At 35.3% G+C, this 20,000-nt stretch overlaps 1 pseudogene across 1 annotated transcript in view; it reads left to right on the top strand.

Annotated features, from left to right (window-relative positions):
* Nucleotides 1-20,000, top strand: part of LOC144960283 (sodium- and chloride-dependent taurine transporter-like) — a 52,477-nt pseudogene that overhangs the window by 28,632 nt on the left and 3,845 nt on the right. The window contains exons 9-13 of the transcript XR_013642822.1: nt 3,193-3,305; nt 3,708-3,845; nt 5,539-5,638; nt 11,967-12,079; nt 15,101-15,280. The product of XR_013642822.1 is annotated as a sodium- and chloride-dependent taurine transporter-like (transcript). The remainder of the gene's footprint in view (nt 1-3,192; nt 3,306-3,707; nt 3,846-5,538; nt 5,639-11,966; nt 12,080-15,100; nt 15,281-20,000) is intronic.

Below are 20,000 nucleotides of genomic sequence, written 5' to 3'. Positions count from 1 at the left end.
TTTCCTATATTTGGGAAGGAGGAGAGTTAACTCTCTCCTTACTCCTTACCAGCCAATTTCAGAACTTTCCCCAAAACAAAACAAAAAAAAAAAAATAAAATTTAACATGCAGGACGGGACATGACTCTTGTTAGGCGATATTACAATTTTTCGGAGAAAGACAACGCTGTTAACGGCCAAGTACTAATTTTACACTTGAGTAAGGTTGTTCGACAATAATATGAACTCTATTACAGAAAGTCAAGTTTTTATAGCTATATATAAAATATAGTGCGGGTATGTGGTCTAGTGATATGACACTCGCTTTCGGATAGGAAGGTCCTGGGTTCGAGCCTCGCGCTCGGCGCATAGTTGAATCCTTGGAAAAGGTTCTTTACTCACATTCTCTCACCGTACTCAGGTGTAAAATGAGTACCTGGCCGTTAACAGCGTTGTCTTTGTCCGAAAAATTGTAATATCGCCTAACAGGCGTCATGTCCCGTCCTACATGTTAAATGTTGCTGTTGACCAGGGACCTCTTGTAAAGCGCTTTGAGCACATTTGGTGGATATTGCGCTATATAAAACTCAATTTTTAATTTTAATTTTTAAAAGAAATGAAATCTGGATGAGAAACGTGATGATTGCATCGTAACAAATGTGACGATTTTCCAATAGTTGGTAAGCTGGAGGTTTAGCGTTAAAAGCTTGACTTCAAACGCTGTTTATCACGCCTTGGTTAGACAATCTTAGAGACACGAAAACAAGAAACAAATATCCGTCTCACAAAATGATCTTTTAACACAAGATATAATCTACTCAAATTGTAACTTCAAAAACAAACTCCAACAACGTTCTACCCCAATTAGTAAATATAATACGAAAGAAATCCATATACAACACAATGAGACATAAGAAATCATTTTAAGCGCATAGATAATATCAAATTATCTATTTACTGCCTTAGACACCGACATACTATCCGAATCAATGGGTTTTATGGCTGTGAAGGACTTATTCTATGTGACAATTGAATTCAATAGTCTGATGTATAGTGAAGACAAAGACCTATTATTAAACGCAAAGAAAACGAAAATAATGAGCACAGATAAAAGCAGCACTGCTCAGGTCGAAATAGAAGGAGAACAACTGGAAAATGTTACAAATTTCATTTACCTTGGAGCACAAATAGAAGCCAATCGGCACCAGATATCAGGAGAAGACTTGCAATTGCAAGCAACAAACTAAACAAAATGATGACAATCTGGAAGAGCGAGGAAGTCAGACTGAAAATGAAGATCCTAACATCCTGTATTTTTCCTACTGCAATATATGGATGCGAGACATGGTCTATAACCAAAGAATCAGAAAAGAGAATAACCGCCTTCGAAATGAAATACTATTGAAAAATCTTACGCATCCCCTGGACAAACAAAGAAAGCAATGCAAACATCATGAAAACACTGGGACTAAAAAAGTCCCTGCTAATGAGTAAGATAAAAAAGCTGAAACTCAATTACTTTGGGCACCTGAAAAGACACGACACACTAGAGAGAGATGTACTGGAGGCATGGCGGAGGGCAAAAGAGGCAGAGGAAGACCACAAAGAAGATGGCAACAGGATATATAGGAATGGCTCAACAACGGCGTGACGGAATGTGGCAGATGGGCACAAGACAGAGACTTCTTCCGAAGGACTGTGTGGGAGGCTACGTCCAAGTGATATGCCACAGAGAGAGAGAGAGAGAGAGGGAGAGAGAGAGAGAGAGAGAGAGAGAGAGAGAGAGAGAGTGAGTCTGATGTCACGTCGACCAGTAACGGCGAGCAGCCTGGTTCTCAACAAAGAAAATGGGTACTATTTATTCTTCACGCAAGGCTAGAACTTTTCATGTCATTTGATCAGAATGTATAAAAGTCAAAACATGATCATAATTATAATGTTTTTCTCCTCTGGATACACTTTTATGCACGTTCGGAGAAATTTTTCATAAGGGCGACCGCCATTGTTACGATAGTTTAGAGCCAGTTACTATGCTTCATTACGAGGAAGTGACGTCATGACTGTTGAAGCCTATTGTGACATTGTTTTAAGTAGGCAAGAAGAGGTTACAGTGCGACTACTGTTCACCAAATTATAATATCAATAAATAAATTAAATAAATTATAATCCCTTTATTCATCCCAAAAGGGGCATGTTTCTCTAGAGTCTAATCCAAGGGAAGACTGGAATACCCCCGCCCCCCTCCTATTCTTTTTTCTCCGCAACTGCATTCCATATCACAACATTGTATATACACATGCATATATCCAACACACATACACACAACGAGAATACACTACAGACTGTCACAACCTAACAATACTAATCACAGCCCAATTAATAACAAACACACCGAAACCATGAATATATCATCATTGTCCAACTACGAACTCTCCGTCAACTGAAGAGGTGCGCGATCAACCGAAACGATCGTATTAACGAACAATATTATGAGTGTCGCAATGTGTGTGTGTATATATATATATATATATATATATATATATATATATATATATATATATATATATATATATATATTAAAGTCAATCATATGTTCTTGGTCGATACATACAGAAGAAGAAAAGAAGAAAGAAGAAGAAGAAGAAGAAGAAGAAGAAGAAGAAGAAGAAGAAGAAGAAGAAGAAGAAGAAGAAGAAAAAGAAGAAGAAGAAGAAGAAGAAGAAGAAGAAGAAGAAGAAGAAGAAGAAGAAGAAGAAGAAGAAGAAGAAGAAGAAGAAGAAGAAGAAGAAGAAGAAGAAGAAGAAGAAGAAGAAGAAGAAGAAGAAGAAAGAAGAAGAAGAAGAAGAAGAAGAAGAAGAAGAAGAAGAAGAAGAAGAAGAAAAGAAGAAGAAGAAGAAGAAGAAGAAGAAGAAGAAGTAGAGTAGTAGAAGAAGAAGAAGAAGAAGAAGAAGAAGAAGAAGAAGAAGAAGAAGAAGAAGAAGAAGAAGAAGAAGAAGAAGAAGAAGAAGAAGAAAAAGTAGAAGAAGAAGAAGAAGAAGAAGAAGAAGAAGAAGAAGAAGAAGAAGAAGAAGAAGAAGAAGAAGAAGAAGAAGAAGAAGAAGAAGAAGAAGAAGAAGAGAGTTTATCTTCATGCAGATAGCGATTATAATGATTTCTATGAGAACGAATCACATACATGTTTGTCTAAAGACGCTTACATATTGACTTCACCAGGTCCAGGCCTTGTGTTTATAGCATACCCCAAAGCGGTTGCCCAAATGCCTTTGCCGCAGTTCTGGTCTGCGACATTTTTCGTGATGATTTTATTACTAGGACTCGACTGTCAGGTAAATTTTTAGATCATACGTTATATGTCTATATATATATATATATATATATATATATATATATATATATATATATATAGTAATAGTAGTAGTAGTAGTGGTAGTAGTAGTAGTAGTAGTAGTAGTAGTAGTAGTAGTAGTAGTAGTAGTAATAGTAGTACTAGTAGTAGTAGTAGAAGTAGTAGTAGTAGTAGTAGTAGTAGTAGTAGTAGTAGTAGTAGTAGTAGTAGTAGTAGTAGTAGTAGTAGTAGTAGTAGTAGTAATAGTAATATATTTTTCCTTGTTGTTGGTTCAACCCAATCAGGACAATTGGTAGTTTTAATGAGAGTAGAGGTTGTTACCGTATCACCAATTTGTCGTGATCCATTCTTACTTAATATTCATAATTTGTTTTGTCCCCAGTTTCTTGGAGTCGAGGCTTTTGTGACCAACTTTGTGGACCAATATCCTAACAAACTCATGCGTGGTTACCGTAAAGAGATCTTCATTGCTGTTATGTGCTTCATTAAGTTCATCGTTGGTTTGCTATACGTATGTAGGGTGAGTACACTTTCTTATTCTGCATTTTCTTTTTTTAATTGAGCTTTTTATATAGCCGAAAATCCACTAAATGTGCTCAAAGCGCTTTACTAGGGCTCCCTTCCAACAGCAACATTTAACATTCAGGACGGGACATGACGCCTGTTAGGCGATGTTACATTTATTTTGGACAGAGAATACGCTGTTAGCAGCTAGGTACTCATATTACACATGAGTACGGTGAGAGAATGTGAGTAAAGTGTATTTTCCAAGTATTCAGTTATGTGCCAAGCGAGTCTCGAACACAGGACCTTCCGATACGAAAGCGAGTGTCATACCACTAGACCTCATAGCTTTAAAACATTATGATGTTTTTCATTGTACCAGCGTTTCTTGCTAAACGGTATCATGTCGGGATGGACCAGATGCTAAAAAGTCAAATTATAGTCAAACTGGTCAAAATATGAAACTTGGTATTTAGCACAGTAAAATATGATATACATTCTCCTCTATAAAGCATATAAACTAAACTTAAGCATGACATTTCTGGCTGAAAATTCAATTTTCAATATCTTAATCATCCCGACTTAATGCCGTTTTGAGACGAGGGGTCACAATTGTTATTGATCATGCGTTGTGGATTTACTGTGTTTGTGACTATTTGGTCTTGTGGCATTACACTCGTTTTCGGATCGGAATTTCCTTGGTTGGGGGCTCGCCCGGCTCATAGTTCAGTCCTTGGTAAAGGCTCTTTACTCACATTCCCTCTCCTTACTAAGGTGTAAAATGAGTAAATGGCCGTTAACCTTTTCCTTACCAACTATAGGAAAATCGTCACATTCGTTACGATACAAACCAACATTTTTCGTATTCAAATTTCTTTTGCACATCATAAACTTTAAAGACAATGAACAGTGTATTGTAGAGTATGTTTTTCTTAAGAAATTATTTATCGCAAGAACTTTACTGCTATTGTGTTTGAGTGATGTATCTGACGGAAAAAATGGAATTTGGCCTAACAGACGTCATGTCCTTCTTGTTCTACATGTTACACGTATCTGTTGGTCAGGTGTCCTATGTAAAGCGGATTGAGCACATTCAGGGGATATTGCTCTATATAAAAGCAATCGTTTATTTTAGCTAGGAAAACATAACTTTTTGGAGAAAATGAAAAGAATTTCAGTGGTATAACTCCTGCCTTTTGATTGGATGCCCAGTGTTCGAGACCAGCTCTGAGCGGCGAATAGTTGAGTCCATGGGTAAGCCTCTCTCCTCACATTCTCTCTCGGTACTCATGTCTATAATGGGTACCTGGTCGTGAATTCTTTGTCTCTATCGGATATTTTTATAATGTCACCCAACAGGCATCATGCCTCATCTTCACTGCGCCCGAGATCGATCTGGTGTAAAATGAGTGCTCTATCAACTGAGCTATCGTGACCCCCCCCCCCATGGTAGGGCTGGTTGTCGATCACTAGCTGTAGAATGCCGTAAGATGAGTTCATGTTTCTTCTAATTTTAATCCGATTTGTATCTAAAAGTTATTTTCCTTGCTGTTTTTAATTGTTTTTGTTGTTGTTGTTGTTGTGGTTGTTTTTTTTTTGTTGTTGTTGTTGTTGTGGTTGGATTTTTTGATGTTCAGGTTGTTGTTGTTGCTGTAATTGTTGTTGTTTTTGTTTTTGTTAAAATTTAATGTTTAAATTGGTAATTTCAGAACGGACTGTACGTATTCCAGTTAATAGATTATTACTGTGCCGGCAAGAATATTCTACTGGTGGGAATATTGGAAGTTATCGGTGTATCATATCTATATGGTAAGTGGTGGTCACGGAAAAGAAGAGGATGACACAATGACGACGACGACGACGACGATGATGATGATGATGATGATGATGATGATGATGGTGATGATGATGATGATGATGACGATGATGATAATGAATTTAAATATTATTATTTATGATACTTATATTATTATTATTATTATTATTATTATTATTATTATTATTATTATTATTATTATTATTATTGTTATTGTTATATTATTATTATTATTATTATTATTATTATTATTATTATTATTATTATTATTATTATTATTATTATTATTATTATTATCATCGTTAGTATTATTATTATTATCATCATCGTTAGTATTATTATTATTATTATCATCGTTAGTATTATAGTTATTACTTTCTTGTTTTTTATTGTAATCTGGCCCAGCGGTTAATTTCTTTCTGCACAACTTGGGGACGGTTTTCTGAATTGGGCTAAATAAAAGCTCGCATCCGATTAACTTTACTTCTGTATTTTAACAATTTCATTGACAGCAACGTTTTCTTATAATTTAGATTTCCAAACGTTTTGCCTATTTCCAAATCAGCATAATTTCTGGCAAAATTAGCCATTCATTGTACCATAATTTTGTATAATTTTGAGTCTGATATTGCGTAATTACGCGGGGATATTTTATTATATAGGGTGCATGTAGGTATCTAGCTGTTTGTTGTGATAAACATATTTAGAAACATTTAAAATTTATGCAAATTTATTGCAAAATGTACTTATTTTTTTCTGCAAAATTCATCATTTCCTTTTCAAAATTTTGAAATATATTTTACTAAAAACCGCGAGGTCAGTGTAATTCACATGACTCGTTATAAAATAATAATAAATAAAATTAAGCTTTATATAGCGCAATATCCACTAAATGTGCTCAAAGCGCTTTACAAGGGGTCCCTGGTCAACAGCAACATTTAATATATAGGACGGTACATGCCGCCTGTTAGGCGATATTACAATTTTTCGGACATACAACGCTGTTAACGGTCAGGTACTCATTTTACACCTGAGTACGGTGAGAGAATGTGAGTAAAGAGCCTTTTCCGAGGATTCAAACTATGCGCCGAGAGCGAGGCTCGAACCCAGGACATTCCGATTCGAAACGAGTGTCATACCACTAGACCACATAGCCGCTGGATATGCCGATGGATGCTGGCACGATACTAATAGTCGTAGTTGTGGTGGTTATTTGTTTACTTTCGGTTAAGATGGTGTGTAGTAGTATAGGCAATGAGATTAGCGGAAGTGTAGCGTCCCTTGATTGGACGTCACGGCGGAAAAGTTATTAGAGAGAGAACGTCATGTTGGTTGTGCGCATGCGTCTCTCGTCCTCGCTTCCGGGGCATGAGACACTTCACCGAAAGCGAGGACGAGAGAGACGCATGCCCAAAACCATGTTGACGTTCTCTCTGTAAGGCGATGTCCAATCAAGGGACGCTACTCTTCCGCTGATCTCATTCCCTATATGATAAAGAACTGAACAAGTGTGTATGGAAATAACAGACAATGGAAGAAAGAAACATACAAGGAAACAAAATACCTATAGAAAAATATCAGTCTACATTGACTGGGGATCGAAATTCAAACCTAATGATTGCCGGTCAGATGTGTTACCATTTCACCACATCGGCTCGAGAAAGTTGGGACAATTAGAATACCTCTCCTTACCAGCATAGGAAAATCGTCACATTCGTTACGATGTAACCGACAATATTCTCATCTTGATTTTTCTTGTACATCAAGAAATTTAAAGAAATTCTTTGATTACAGCTATAAATACTAAACACTTTGTTGTAGAGCTCATTTGTTACTTTTTTGTTTGAGTAAGAAAAGTCTATTTTTTTTTTCTGTTTGGGTGTGAATTTTCGGGGGGAATTCTAAAAAAAAAGCTGGTAAGAAGAGAGTGAATAACTAAACTCTTCATATTAAAAATGTCACAACTATCGGTAGGCTCTGGATTATCTCTATTCTTTCATGGAATGACTATGCGATGGGATCTCATGGTGCCGTTGCTAAATGGCCTAATTTAAAGAAATACAAATATACATATATATATATATATATATATATATATATATACATATATATATATATATATATACATATATATATATATATATATATATATATATATATATATATATATATAAACATTTCAAGTATAATTATTATTGTTTAACTTCTACAGTACTGTTTCATGTCACTATAACAATCTACGGGGCATACACTTCCCGTGGATTGTCCTAGTAACATGAAACATCACTGTAGAAGATAAACAATAATGATTATACTTGAAATGTTTATAAATAGCTCCTTTTTCATGGCTATTTGCTTTTATAATTTATATATATATATATATATATATATATATATATATATATATATATATATATATATATATATATATCACCAACAAGTCTTGTAAGCCAAATTTCCGATTTGAACAATGCATTTCCTTTTAGGCATGAGGAATGCCTTAAAGTCGAATTAATTGTAAAACATCTAATATCTCAAAATATCCCAACCCTGGAGACCGAACCAGATTATCCTCAACCTTAGATATAAAGAAAAATATTGAATATTCATTAATCTATTTGCATTTATTAAACGAGTTATTTTTATAGTGCCAAATAACACATCGAGTTTAAGAGTATCTGTTATTGCGACAATATTATTCAAGTTTATGCACCAACAGAAGAGGCGACAGATGCAGATATGACAGAGTTTTACCATTCACTAGACAAAGCAAAACGAATGTGTAAATCACAAGAAGTCCTTATGGTAAAGGGGGACCTAAATGCTAAGATTGGCAGAGGCAGAGATGGTGACATAATCGGACCACATGGACTCGGAGACAGAAATGAACGAGGAAACATCTGGGCAGATTGGTGTAGAACAAATAAATTAATGATTTCAAACACCTGGTTTCAACAACACCCAAGAAGAACCTGGACATGGCAATCACCAGGGGACAGAGCAAGGAACCAGATAGACTTTATAGCAGTATCATCAAGATTCAGAAATGGCATATTAAATTGCAAAACCTATCCAGGCGCCGATGTAAACAGTGACCATGTCCCAGTTGTTTGTACAGTAAGGATAAAGTTTAAAGCTATTCAGAGAACAGCTGGTAGAATAAAGAGGGATTACAGGTTATGCAAAGACAATGGCATACAAACAAAAATGAGAGAAGAATTTGAAAATGCACTCATGATACAAAGCCAAAGTGAACCTGATAACGAAAAATGTGAAAAACAATTTGATATATTCCAAAAGTGTGTCAAAGCAACTGCAGAAAAGCATTTACCAAAAGCTCAAATAAACAGCAAAAAGGAATGGATGACAAATGAAATTCTAAACCTATTTGAAGAAAGACGAAAATGCAACAGAGGGTCTGCAGAATACCAAACATTGAACAACCACATTAAATCCAAATGCATCGAGGCACACGAGAACTATCTAGACTGGAAATGCTGCGAAATCGAAAGAGAATACAAACCCAACCCCCAACAAGCTCACCAAAGAATAAAAGAACTATCAGGGAAAAGGCAAAGCAAAGCAGCAGGAAGTTGTATCCAAAACAAACAAGGGGAACTGCTATTTGAAGAACAACATATAGAAAGCCGATGGGTAGAATACATAGGCGAACTGTACAATGATCCAAATAGAAATGAACCACCACTGAAATTCAAAGAACCATTAAGCGGACCAAACATCACCAAAAGTGAAATTGAACATGCCATGGAACGAATGAGGGATGGTAAAGCAACAGGCCCTGATGAAATATCTGTAGAGGTATTAAAAAGCCTAGGAGATCGAGCAATTGATGAACTTCACATATTATTCAACATTATATACAATACTGGGAAAATTCCAGAAGATCTCTGTAACTCTATTTTCATAGCAATACCAAAGAAAGCAGGTGCAGTCAGATGCGAAAATTTTAGAACTATAAGTTTAATAAGCCACATCAACAAAATACTGTTGCGTATAATTATCAACAGGCTAAGGAATAAGATTAACCCCGAAATCGCAGAGGAACAATATGTATTCCAACCTGACAGAGGGACAAGGAACGCAATATACCTCCTCCGTGTTTTAAGTGAAAGAGCTATACAGGTTCAGACCCCACTATACCTCTGTTTTGTCGAATACAAAAAAGCTTTTGATAGAGTACGCCACGATGAAATACTAAAACAACTGCACTCCATTGGCGCTGATGAGAAAGACCTCAGACTCATGCAAACATTATACTACACCCAGCAGGCATCTATCAAAATCGGAAACTCTACAGGAAATTCCATTCCTATTAAGAAAGGAGTCCGTCAAGGGTGTGTTGCCTCACCAGATCTGTTTAATCTATACCAAGAAACAATCATGAGGGGCATAAATAATATGGAGGGAATAAAAGTAGGAGGTCACAACATAAATAATATAAGATACGCAGACGATACGGTACTCATTGCAACATCAGAAATCCAACTTCAAAAGATTGTTGACAAAGTGGTAGTAGATAGTGAAGCCAAGGGAATGGAAGTGAATATCACCAAAACGGAATGCATGGTAATACAGAAAAACCCCGAAAACAACAACACCTGCAATATAACGATTCACGGCGAGCAACTTACCAACGTAGAAAGTTTTAAATACCTAGGTTCAATAGTGACAACAGATGGAAGATGTAACCGAGACATACGAGCAAGAATAACTCAAGCCAAACAGGCCTTCATGGACCTGGGAAACATTTTGAAAAACAAACAGATGTCGTTCGGGATTAGATTCCGAGTCTTGAAGTGCTACGTGTGGCCAATCTTGTTATACGGATGCGAAAGCTGGACTACAAATGCAGAAACACAAAAGAACATTGAAGCTTTTGAAATGTGGTGCTTGAGAAGGATGCAGAGAATATCGTATACTGCACACAAAACGAACGAAGAAGTGCTAAAACAAACATACCAACAAAGGAAACTAATGCCCTTAATAGTGGATCGACAACTATCTTTTTTCGGACACATAGTAAGGAAAGATAAGAATGAATACCTGGCAAGTTGTGGAAAAATACCTGGTAAACGCGCCCGGGGGAGACAAAGAAAAACACTCATAGACCAACTGAAGGGCTTAACCAACCTAACAATCCAAGAGCTGTTTGAAAAAGCAAGAGACAGGGAAGAATGGAGAGAGATAATTCATGCAGTATCCAAAGCCTGGACCAGGCATGGAACCTAGAAGAAGAAGAAGAAGAAGAGTTATTGCGATGAAAATATAACGAGTGTAATATATGCAAAGAAATGAGATAATTACAAAAAAAAATTAGCTTTTATATAGTGCAATATCCACTAAACGTGCTCAAGGGGTGCCTGGTCAACAGCAACATTTAACATGTAGGACGGGACATGACGCCTGTTAGGCGATATTACAATTTTTCGTACAAAGACAACGCTGTTAACGGCCAGGTACTCATTTTACACCTGAGTACGGTGAGAGAATGTGAGTAAAGAGCCTTTTCCAAGGACTCAACTATGCGCCGAGCGCGAGGCTCGAACCCAGGACCTTCCGATCCGAAAGCGAGTGTCATACCACAAGACCACATAGCCGCACAATATATGGAGAGAAATGAGATAATATGTTTGTTCCATCCGTCCAAGTTGGACTATTGTATAATATATGACCTAGTGGTATGGCATTAATACGTCTAATCACCATCGTGTGTGTCTTCCAATTCCTGCTTGAATGGAAAACTAAAAATATTGGACTTGTATTCATGCGCACCAAAAGATTATTTACAATAGGATTCAGTGGTCTGATGTCAGTCCGCCCGGCAACGGCTGCCATCTTGGTTTTAAACAAAGAAATCATTACTTTTTTATTCTTCATGCTGGCTAGAACTTTTCATTCCCTTTTCATATGCCTTGTGATCAGAATGTATAAAATTCAAAACATTATCAAATTTAGGTGTTTTTTTTCGTCTGGAAACGCTTTTATGCTCGCCGGAGAAATATTTCATACGGGCGTCCGCCATCGTTCCGATAGTTTAGAGCCAGTGTTACTAAGTTACCATGCGTCATTAGGAAGGAAGTGACATTACGACTGTTGAAGAGTATTACCAATCAGCTGTTTTTTATATCTAATTTCACACCAATAAAATGTGCGAAAATATTCTTCAATCGTTGAATATTATATATTCAAGTCGTTCAAGGATTAATTCAACGATAACGCATTTACTATTAAATGGCAGGGTTTTGAAGTGAGACGGGTGGAATAATGTATGTATTATACTTTTATCCATAACACCTTCAGGTTTCCGTCGTTTCTGTGACAACATTGCTATGATGGTGGGTAGCAAGTGGATGAAATTCTTGTACCCCTACCTTGCAGCTTGTTGGACCGTCCTAACGCCTCTCTTATGCTTGGTAAATGTCACCCATTAGCACGTGTTTCAAAAGTTTTTTTCACACCCTTGTGAATGCAACCATTTTTTTAACCCTCTCTTACCACCTGCAGGAAAATCGTCACATTTGTTACGAAGCATTTTACATTTTTTAAAAAATTCAGTTGTATTTGGATATTACAAACTTTGAAGAATAATATTTGTTTAATTAATGAGAACAAAACGTTGGTTTGTAGAGAGCTTATTTGGGTTATTAAAAAAACAATTTTCAGCTATTTAATCCTGCCATTATCGGAAAATACTGAAAATGATCGGTATGGAGAGAGTTAAAATGAGTTATCTGTAATTTATGTTTGTATTAACTAGACTATAATCGTTTAAAGATACTCATAGTTTTATATGTTAAGAAGTAGAACGCCCCAAATTTGTAGAGAATTTGTTTATCACAACCATAATCAATCTAGTTAGTCAATATATTAATGATCTATTTTCAATTTTATACTTCACTTAAAATACGCCAAAGTGGCAACTATCTTCTCAATGATACTTTAAATTCGTTTTTTTTTTCCTTTTTTTTTTTTTTTTTTTTTTTTTGTTTTTTTTTTTTTTTTTTCACAACGATAACACAATTTATTTTCATACCCAAAAATATGTTCTAAATGCTTAAATCCCATTTTTTGTTCAACCAAACAAGCAAATTGCTACCAAAATATTTGCATCTCAATCAAATCAATCACCCACACCTCCATATGCTGAGCATTACTCACAATTTTAACATAAGCAGTTGAAGAATACATTTTGTTGTCAGGCGCCTCAATGCATTTCCTCCAACAAGGTACAAAATCATTATAATAAGAACGCCATGACTGAGAGGCTGACTGGTTTGGCTGATTGGCATGAAGTAAAGGTTGCTATGATCAAACGTCTCATGGTATTGAATATGATTCACAACAAGCAAAGCTAGTAGAAGTAGTTAGTACTTGAAATAGTCAACATATAAAGTAATGTGAAACGTTTAGTTACATCAAACCTAGACTAACTTATGTATCAATCGATTCCGCGTTTATATTTGTATTAATCGATTCCATGTTGATATTTGTATCAATCGATTACAAGTTTATACTTGTATCACTCGATTGAAAGGTGATATTTATATCAATCGATTACTAGTTTATACTTGTATCACTCGATTGAAAGGTGATATTTATATCCATCGATTACTAATTTATACTTGTATCACTCGATTGAAATGTGATATTTGTATCAATCGATTACTAGTTTATACTTGTATCACTCGATTGAAAGGTGATATTTATATCAATCGATTACTAGTTTATACTTGTATCACTCGATTGAAAGGTGATATTTATATCCATCGATTACTAATTTATACTTGTATCACTCGATTGAAATGTGATATTTGTATCAATCGATTACTAGTTTATACTTGTATCACTCGATTGAAAGGTGATATTTATATCAATCGATTACTAGTTTATACTTGTATCACTCGATTGAAAGGTGATATTTATATCAATCGATTACTAGTTTATACTTGAAACCACTCGATTGAAAGGTGATATTTGTATCAATCGATTACTAGTTTATACTTGTATCACTCGATTGAAAGGTGATATTTATATCCATCGATTACTAGTTTATACTTGTATCACTCGATTGAAAAGTGATATTTATATCAATCGATTACAAGTTTATACTTGTATCACTCGATTGAAAGGTGATATTTGTATCAATCGATTACTAGTTTATACTTGTATCACTCGATTGAAAGGTGATATTTATATCAATCGATTACTAGTTTATACTTGTATCACTCGATTGAAAGGTGATATTTGTATCAATCGATTACTAGTTTATACTTGTATCACTCGATTGAAAGGTGGTATTTGTATCAATCGATTACTAATTTATACTTGTATCACTCGATTGAAAGGTGATATTTATATCCATCGATTACTTGTTTATACTTGTATCACTCGATTGAAAGGTGATATTTATATCCATCGATTACTAATTTATACTTGTATCACTCGATTGAAAGGTGATATTTATATCAATCGATTACTAGTTTATACTTGAAACCACTCGATTGAAAGGTGATATTTGTATCAATCGATTACTAGTTTATACTTGTATCACTTGATTGAAAGGTGATATTTATATCAATCGACTATGCGAATCGTTTCCACCACGAAAAGCTGAACAAATATTTAAAAAGTTAAAAAATGATGATTTTTTATTTAACGCAATATCCACTAAACGTGCTCAAAGCGCTTTTCAAGCGGTCCCTGACCAACAACACTTAACCTTTAGGAAGTGAAATGACGCCTGTTAGGCGATATTATATTACGGCCAGTTACTCATTTTACAACTGAGTAAATTGAGAGAACTGAGTAAAGAGCATTTTCCAAAGACTCAAATACGCGCCGATCGGGGCTCCAAACCAGGACCTTCCGGTCCAAAGGAGAGAGTCATTCCAGAAGACCACATAGCTGCACACACAATAAAAAAAACGAAATGTTAACAAAAAGAATCGATGTGTGTTTGTAGACAATATATCTTTAAAATTAAAATAAACACTCATCTAAAGAGGTGTCTAAATATATATATTGAATTGAGAAACTAAGGATCAGGCACCGGTGTAAGATAAAGATCTGAACAAGTGTGTATGAAAGGTGCCAGACAAAGCAAGAAAAAAAAATACAAGAAAAAAAAAACCCATCCCATTCTTGCTTTTTCTGGCACCTTTCAACCAAACTTCTTTTGAGATCTTTATCTTATGAAATTTGGTTGCTATCATTGGCCAGCTTGATAGTCTATTCAATCTCCGGCATTTTAATGTTTTAATCCTCCAAATATATTACACTATTTTATTATGAATTATGAAATTTGATCATATGAATGTGTTAGATAAACTGCTTATCTATACTCTAAGTTTTCAAAATGATTTTCCACAACTAAATTTGAGAAAGTTTCATTCTAGACGTTGACAATATTTACTTATTCCACACTTTTCAATCAGTCGATTTTCATGCTGGGTGTGGTCTACTATGGTGAGTTACGTTACAGTCGACCCAACGAATCCTTATACTACTATCCTCAATGGGCACACTGCCTGGGTTGGCTGATGTCGGCCTCCACTCTCATATGGATACCTGGAGTAGCACTCTACAGATTCGCCAAATTCGGATTTTCCATGAAGGTATGTTGAGTTTTTGTAAAAATAATGTTGAGCTTTTACATAGCTCAATATCCACAAAACGTGTTTTAAAGCGCATTTGAAAGGACAACAGTAACACTAAATACATAGAACAAGACATGGTGCCATGTTAGGCGATATTATCTATTTTTTTTTAGCGAGACAACGATTTAACCGCTTGGTTTTTTTCACCTGAATGTTGTGAGAGAATTTGAGTAAATAGCCTTGAGAAGGACTCAACTATGCAGCCGAGCGAGGCTCGAACCCAGTACCTTTGGAAACGACAGCAAGTGTCATACTACCAGAAGACATAATCACATGTAAAGTTAATTGCCATTGAGAGACGTTTATATATATACATAATCTTAAATATAGAATAATTCGGGAAGACATCTTTCAAGTATATCTTTTGTCCAGTACGAGGTTGGCTTGAATAGTTATGAATAATTTAGTTAAACATTTTTTCGAGTACCAAAATTACCAGAGGAGACCGGTTTACAATGTTAAATGACATATACAAAACTAGCATAAGGGGATATTCTTATATTAACAGAATTGAAACATTTTGGAAAAGTAGCAAGTATTGAACAAAAATGCCTCTTCTGTAGTCAGTTTTAAAATGATACTAGATAAAAAAAATAATGAATTTCCGATTGATGCATGATTACAATTAAACAAAAAGTTGTTTTTTTAATCCTTTATTCATGCCCGAGAAAATTTAAAACTTCAAACAAGCGTTTGACATGTCGGGTAAAAGACCGTTTATATAGTTGAAAGGTTTCTGTTTTGTATTATCACAGATCTTTCCAACCTATTTTAAGATTGAGATAAACAATTTCTTATCAATCTTATATGTCTTATATGTCCCATTCTATTAAAAGAAACTTTATCAGTAATTGGTAGTAACGTCTTTTTCATTCATAAGTAAATATGTAAAACAAATGCACTAATGAAACAAATGGCATGGTTGTCTCTTATAATGAAGCAAAGGCTATGACTAAATGAACAACAGTTCACAAAGAACCAAATCAATGTCCTTAACACTTTGGCATGGCGTTTGTTAGAGATTATGTAACTTTGTTTATATCAAACGATATGATTACTTATATGAACAAAACTCGAAAGCGAGCACTATCTCTGAGGGGTTGATAAATTCTACTTGTTAACACCAATCTCGACATGACTCATTTTATTATAACTTGCCGCTACATTTAGTAACCAGTCCCCTGAATATGTCTTTTCTATATATATATATATATATTATATATATATATATATATATATATATATATTTTATATATATATATATATATATATATATATATATATATATATATATATTTATATATATATATATATATATATATATATATATATATAGAGAGAGAGAGAGAGAGAGAGAGAGAGAGAGAGAGAGAGAGATAGAGAGAGACAGACAGATAGAGATGTATATTAGTTGGTCACTAATTACAATAATAAACAAAAAGATACTTGATCCACTAAAATCCGCTAAACGTGTTCAACACGCTTTACAAGGGGTTGATGACCAAAAAGAGCAACACGTTTCATGTAGAACGAGACATGATGCCTGCTAGGCGATACTACGTCCTTTCCGACAAAGACAATGTTGTTAGCGGCCAAGTACTCATTTAATTTTACAAATGAGTATGGTGAGATAATTTTTCAAGGACTGAACTATCCGCTGATTGAGGTTCGATCCCATGACCTTCGGATCCGAAAGTGAGTATCACACCACTAGGCGGTACAATTGGTTTATCATCCGAATACCCGGATACCAAGTAACCAGTAGATTGTTGAGCCATCAAAACATGGAATTTGTGACACACCTTTATATGTGCTCGGACAAATATAGTTGGTTGCCTGAATGAAATCGACCTATCTCTGATCATTGTTATTGGGTTTTTTACCGCCAAACGGGTGACTAGTTATCACACGATTTTCTCGATCATATTATAAACGTTACAATTTACACATCGTTTTCTGTTTTGGTTCTATTGATCAAGTGGTAGAGCAGTGGGTATTTTATTTAGACACACACCATCGATAGTAAAACCTGTGGAGTTTGTTATATTTACCAATCACTGCCATTGTTTACATAATGACGACTGTCCGAGAGGCGTGGTTATCTAGGTGTCTATTAAAGTTAAGTAAAAGCATCAGAGATTTCTTGTAATTTTTTTATCTAGTTTTGGATATGCAACATCGACAGTAATTCTTAGTTTTAGACACTCAGTCGTTACTATTACAGTGAAGGAGGGGGAGAAGAAGGAGAAGAAGAAGAAGAAGAAAGAAGAAGAAGAAGAAGAAGAAGAAGAAGAAGAAGAAGAAGAAGAAGAAGAAGAAGAAGAAGAAGAAGAAGAAGAAAGAAGAAGAAGAAGAAGAAGAAGAAGAAGAAGAAGAAGAAGAAGAAGAAGAAGAAGAAGAAGAAGAAGAAGAAGAAGAAGAAGAAGAAGAAGAAGAAGAAGAAGAAGAAGAACAAGAAGAAGAAGAAGAAGATTCGTTACGCTACAATCATTATTTTTCTTATTCTAATTTCTGTTGAACATTGTGTTGTAGAGCATGTTTTGCTTTGCTAATTATGCCATGTATGGCATGAACTTCTCTATTATTATGTATAAGTGATAAAAATTCTAGTTTTGTGTTAGAAGTTTTGGGGAAAATCCTGAAAATGGATGGTAAGGCGAGAGTTAATTGAAGTAGGCATTAGCAAAAGTATGTGGTACACTTTGGTAAAATATGTTGTAGGTGGGGTGGGAATTAGTCAAAAGACGTGGTAGGCACAGGAGCAACTTACTGTAAGAGGGGTAGACGTTAGCAAAAGTTATGTGTAAGACATTGGAAATATACAGTGAAGGTGTGTTAGGCATTTGCAAACTATGTGCTAGTCTCAAGATAATCACGTTGTAGGTAGGGTAGGCTTTACCAAAAATATATGGTAGCCAAAGAAAATAAGGTGTAGGTGTGGTAAGCATTTGCAAAATGTTAGTAATCAGAAAAACACGGTTTGGTTGTGTTAGGCATTAGCAAAATATATGGTAGACATAGGAAAATCACGATGATGTAGAGTAGGCGTTACCAAATATATGTGTTAGTCATTGGAAAATGATACAGTGTAGCTGGTATGCAGGAAGTCGCAAGAAATTCTTGTAGATGGGGTAGGCGCTAGAAGCAGATGTGTTAGACATTGGACATTTACGGTGTTGGTATAATAGGCATTAGACATAATGTGTGGTAGACGCAGGAAAATCACATTGTAGATGTGGTAAGCGCTACCAAAAAGATGTGGTAGTCTTTAGAAAATAAGGTGTAGATGTGGTAAACATTAGCAAAATATTTGTAATTAGAAAAATACGGTGTGATTGTGTTAGGCATGAGAAAATTATGTGGTAGACACAGTAAAATCACATTGTAGGTATAGTAGGCTTTATCAAAAATATGTGTTAAGCATTGGAAATGTTGTATAGCTGGGGTGAGCATTAAATATAATGTGTGGTATACACAGGAACTAACCTTGTAAGTGGGGTAGGCGTTAGCAAACATGAGTGTTAGACATTGGAGATTAACGGTGTTTGTGTAATAGTTGCCTAGTAGACGCAATAAAATCACTTTATTAGTGTGGCAGGCATTAGCAAATAAATTTGTGCTAGGGATTTGGACAATAGAGTGTATGTGTGATAGACGTTAACAAAATATGTGGTAGGATTTGCGTTATGTGGTAGCCGCATTGGAGGTGGTGTTGTTGTAGATATTAAATAATCTGTTGTAGGCGTGGTAGGCGTTGACAAAATCTGTTGTAGGCATTGGAATTATGCGGTAGTCACGTTGGTGATAAAGTTGTTGTAGACATTAAATAATACGTCGTATTTGTGGTAGGCGTTAGGAAAGTATGTGGTATACACGATGTAGGTGAGGTTGTTGTAGTCATTAAATAATACGTCGTATTTGCGGTAGGCGTTAGGAAAGTATGTGGTATACACGATGTAGGTGGGGTTGTTGTAGACATTAAATAATACGTCGTATTTGTGGTAGGCGTTAGGAAAGTATGTGGTATACACGATGTAGGTGAGGTTGTTGTAGACATTAAATAATACGTCGTATCTGTGGTAGGCGTTAGGAAAGTATGTGGTATACACGATGTAGGTGAGGTTGTTGTGGACATTAAATAATACGTCGTATTTGTGGTAGGCGTTAGGAAAGTATGTGGTATACACGATGTAGGTGGGGTTGTTGTGGACATTAAATAATACGTCGTATTTGTGGTAGGCGTTAGGAAAGTATGTGGTATACACGATGTAGGTGAGGTTGTTGTGGACATTAAATAATACGTCGTATTTGTGGTAGGCGTTAGGAAAGTATGTGGTATACACGATGTAGGTGGGGTTGTGCTATACATTAATTAAAACGTTGTCGGTGTAGTAAACGTTAGCAAAATGTGGTAGGCATTATAAATATGTGGTAGCCAGGTTTTGTGGTGGGGTTGTTGTAGACATTAAATAATACGTTGTAGGTGTGGTAGGCGTTAAAGATATATGGGAGGCAGTGGAAATATGTGGTAGCCACGTTTTAGGTGGGGTTGTGGTAGACATTAGATAATACGGTGTATTTGTGATAGAAATTATGAAACTATGTGGAAGACACGTCGTCTTGGAGGGATTGTTGTAGACATTAAATAATACGTTGTAGGTGTGGTAGGCGCTACAAA

The sequence above is a fragment of the Berghia stephanieae genome, chromosome 15 (genome assembly GCF_034508935.2).
Source record: "Berghia stephanieae isolate SIO BIC M18660-M18661 chromosome 15, UCSD_Bste_1.3, whole genome shotgun sequence".
Taxonomy (NCBI): Eukaryota; Metazoa; Mollusca; class Gastropoda; order Nudibranchia; family Aeolidiidae; genus Berghia; species Berghia stephanieae.
The sequence above is the reverse complement of the archived record's forward strand: the minus strand, read 5'-3'. Positions and strand labels throughout refer to the sequence as shown.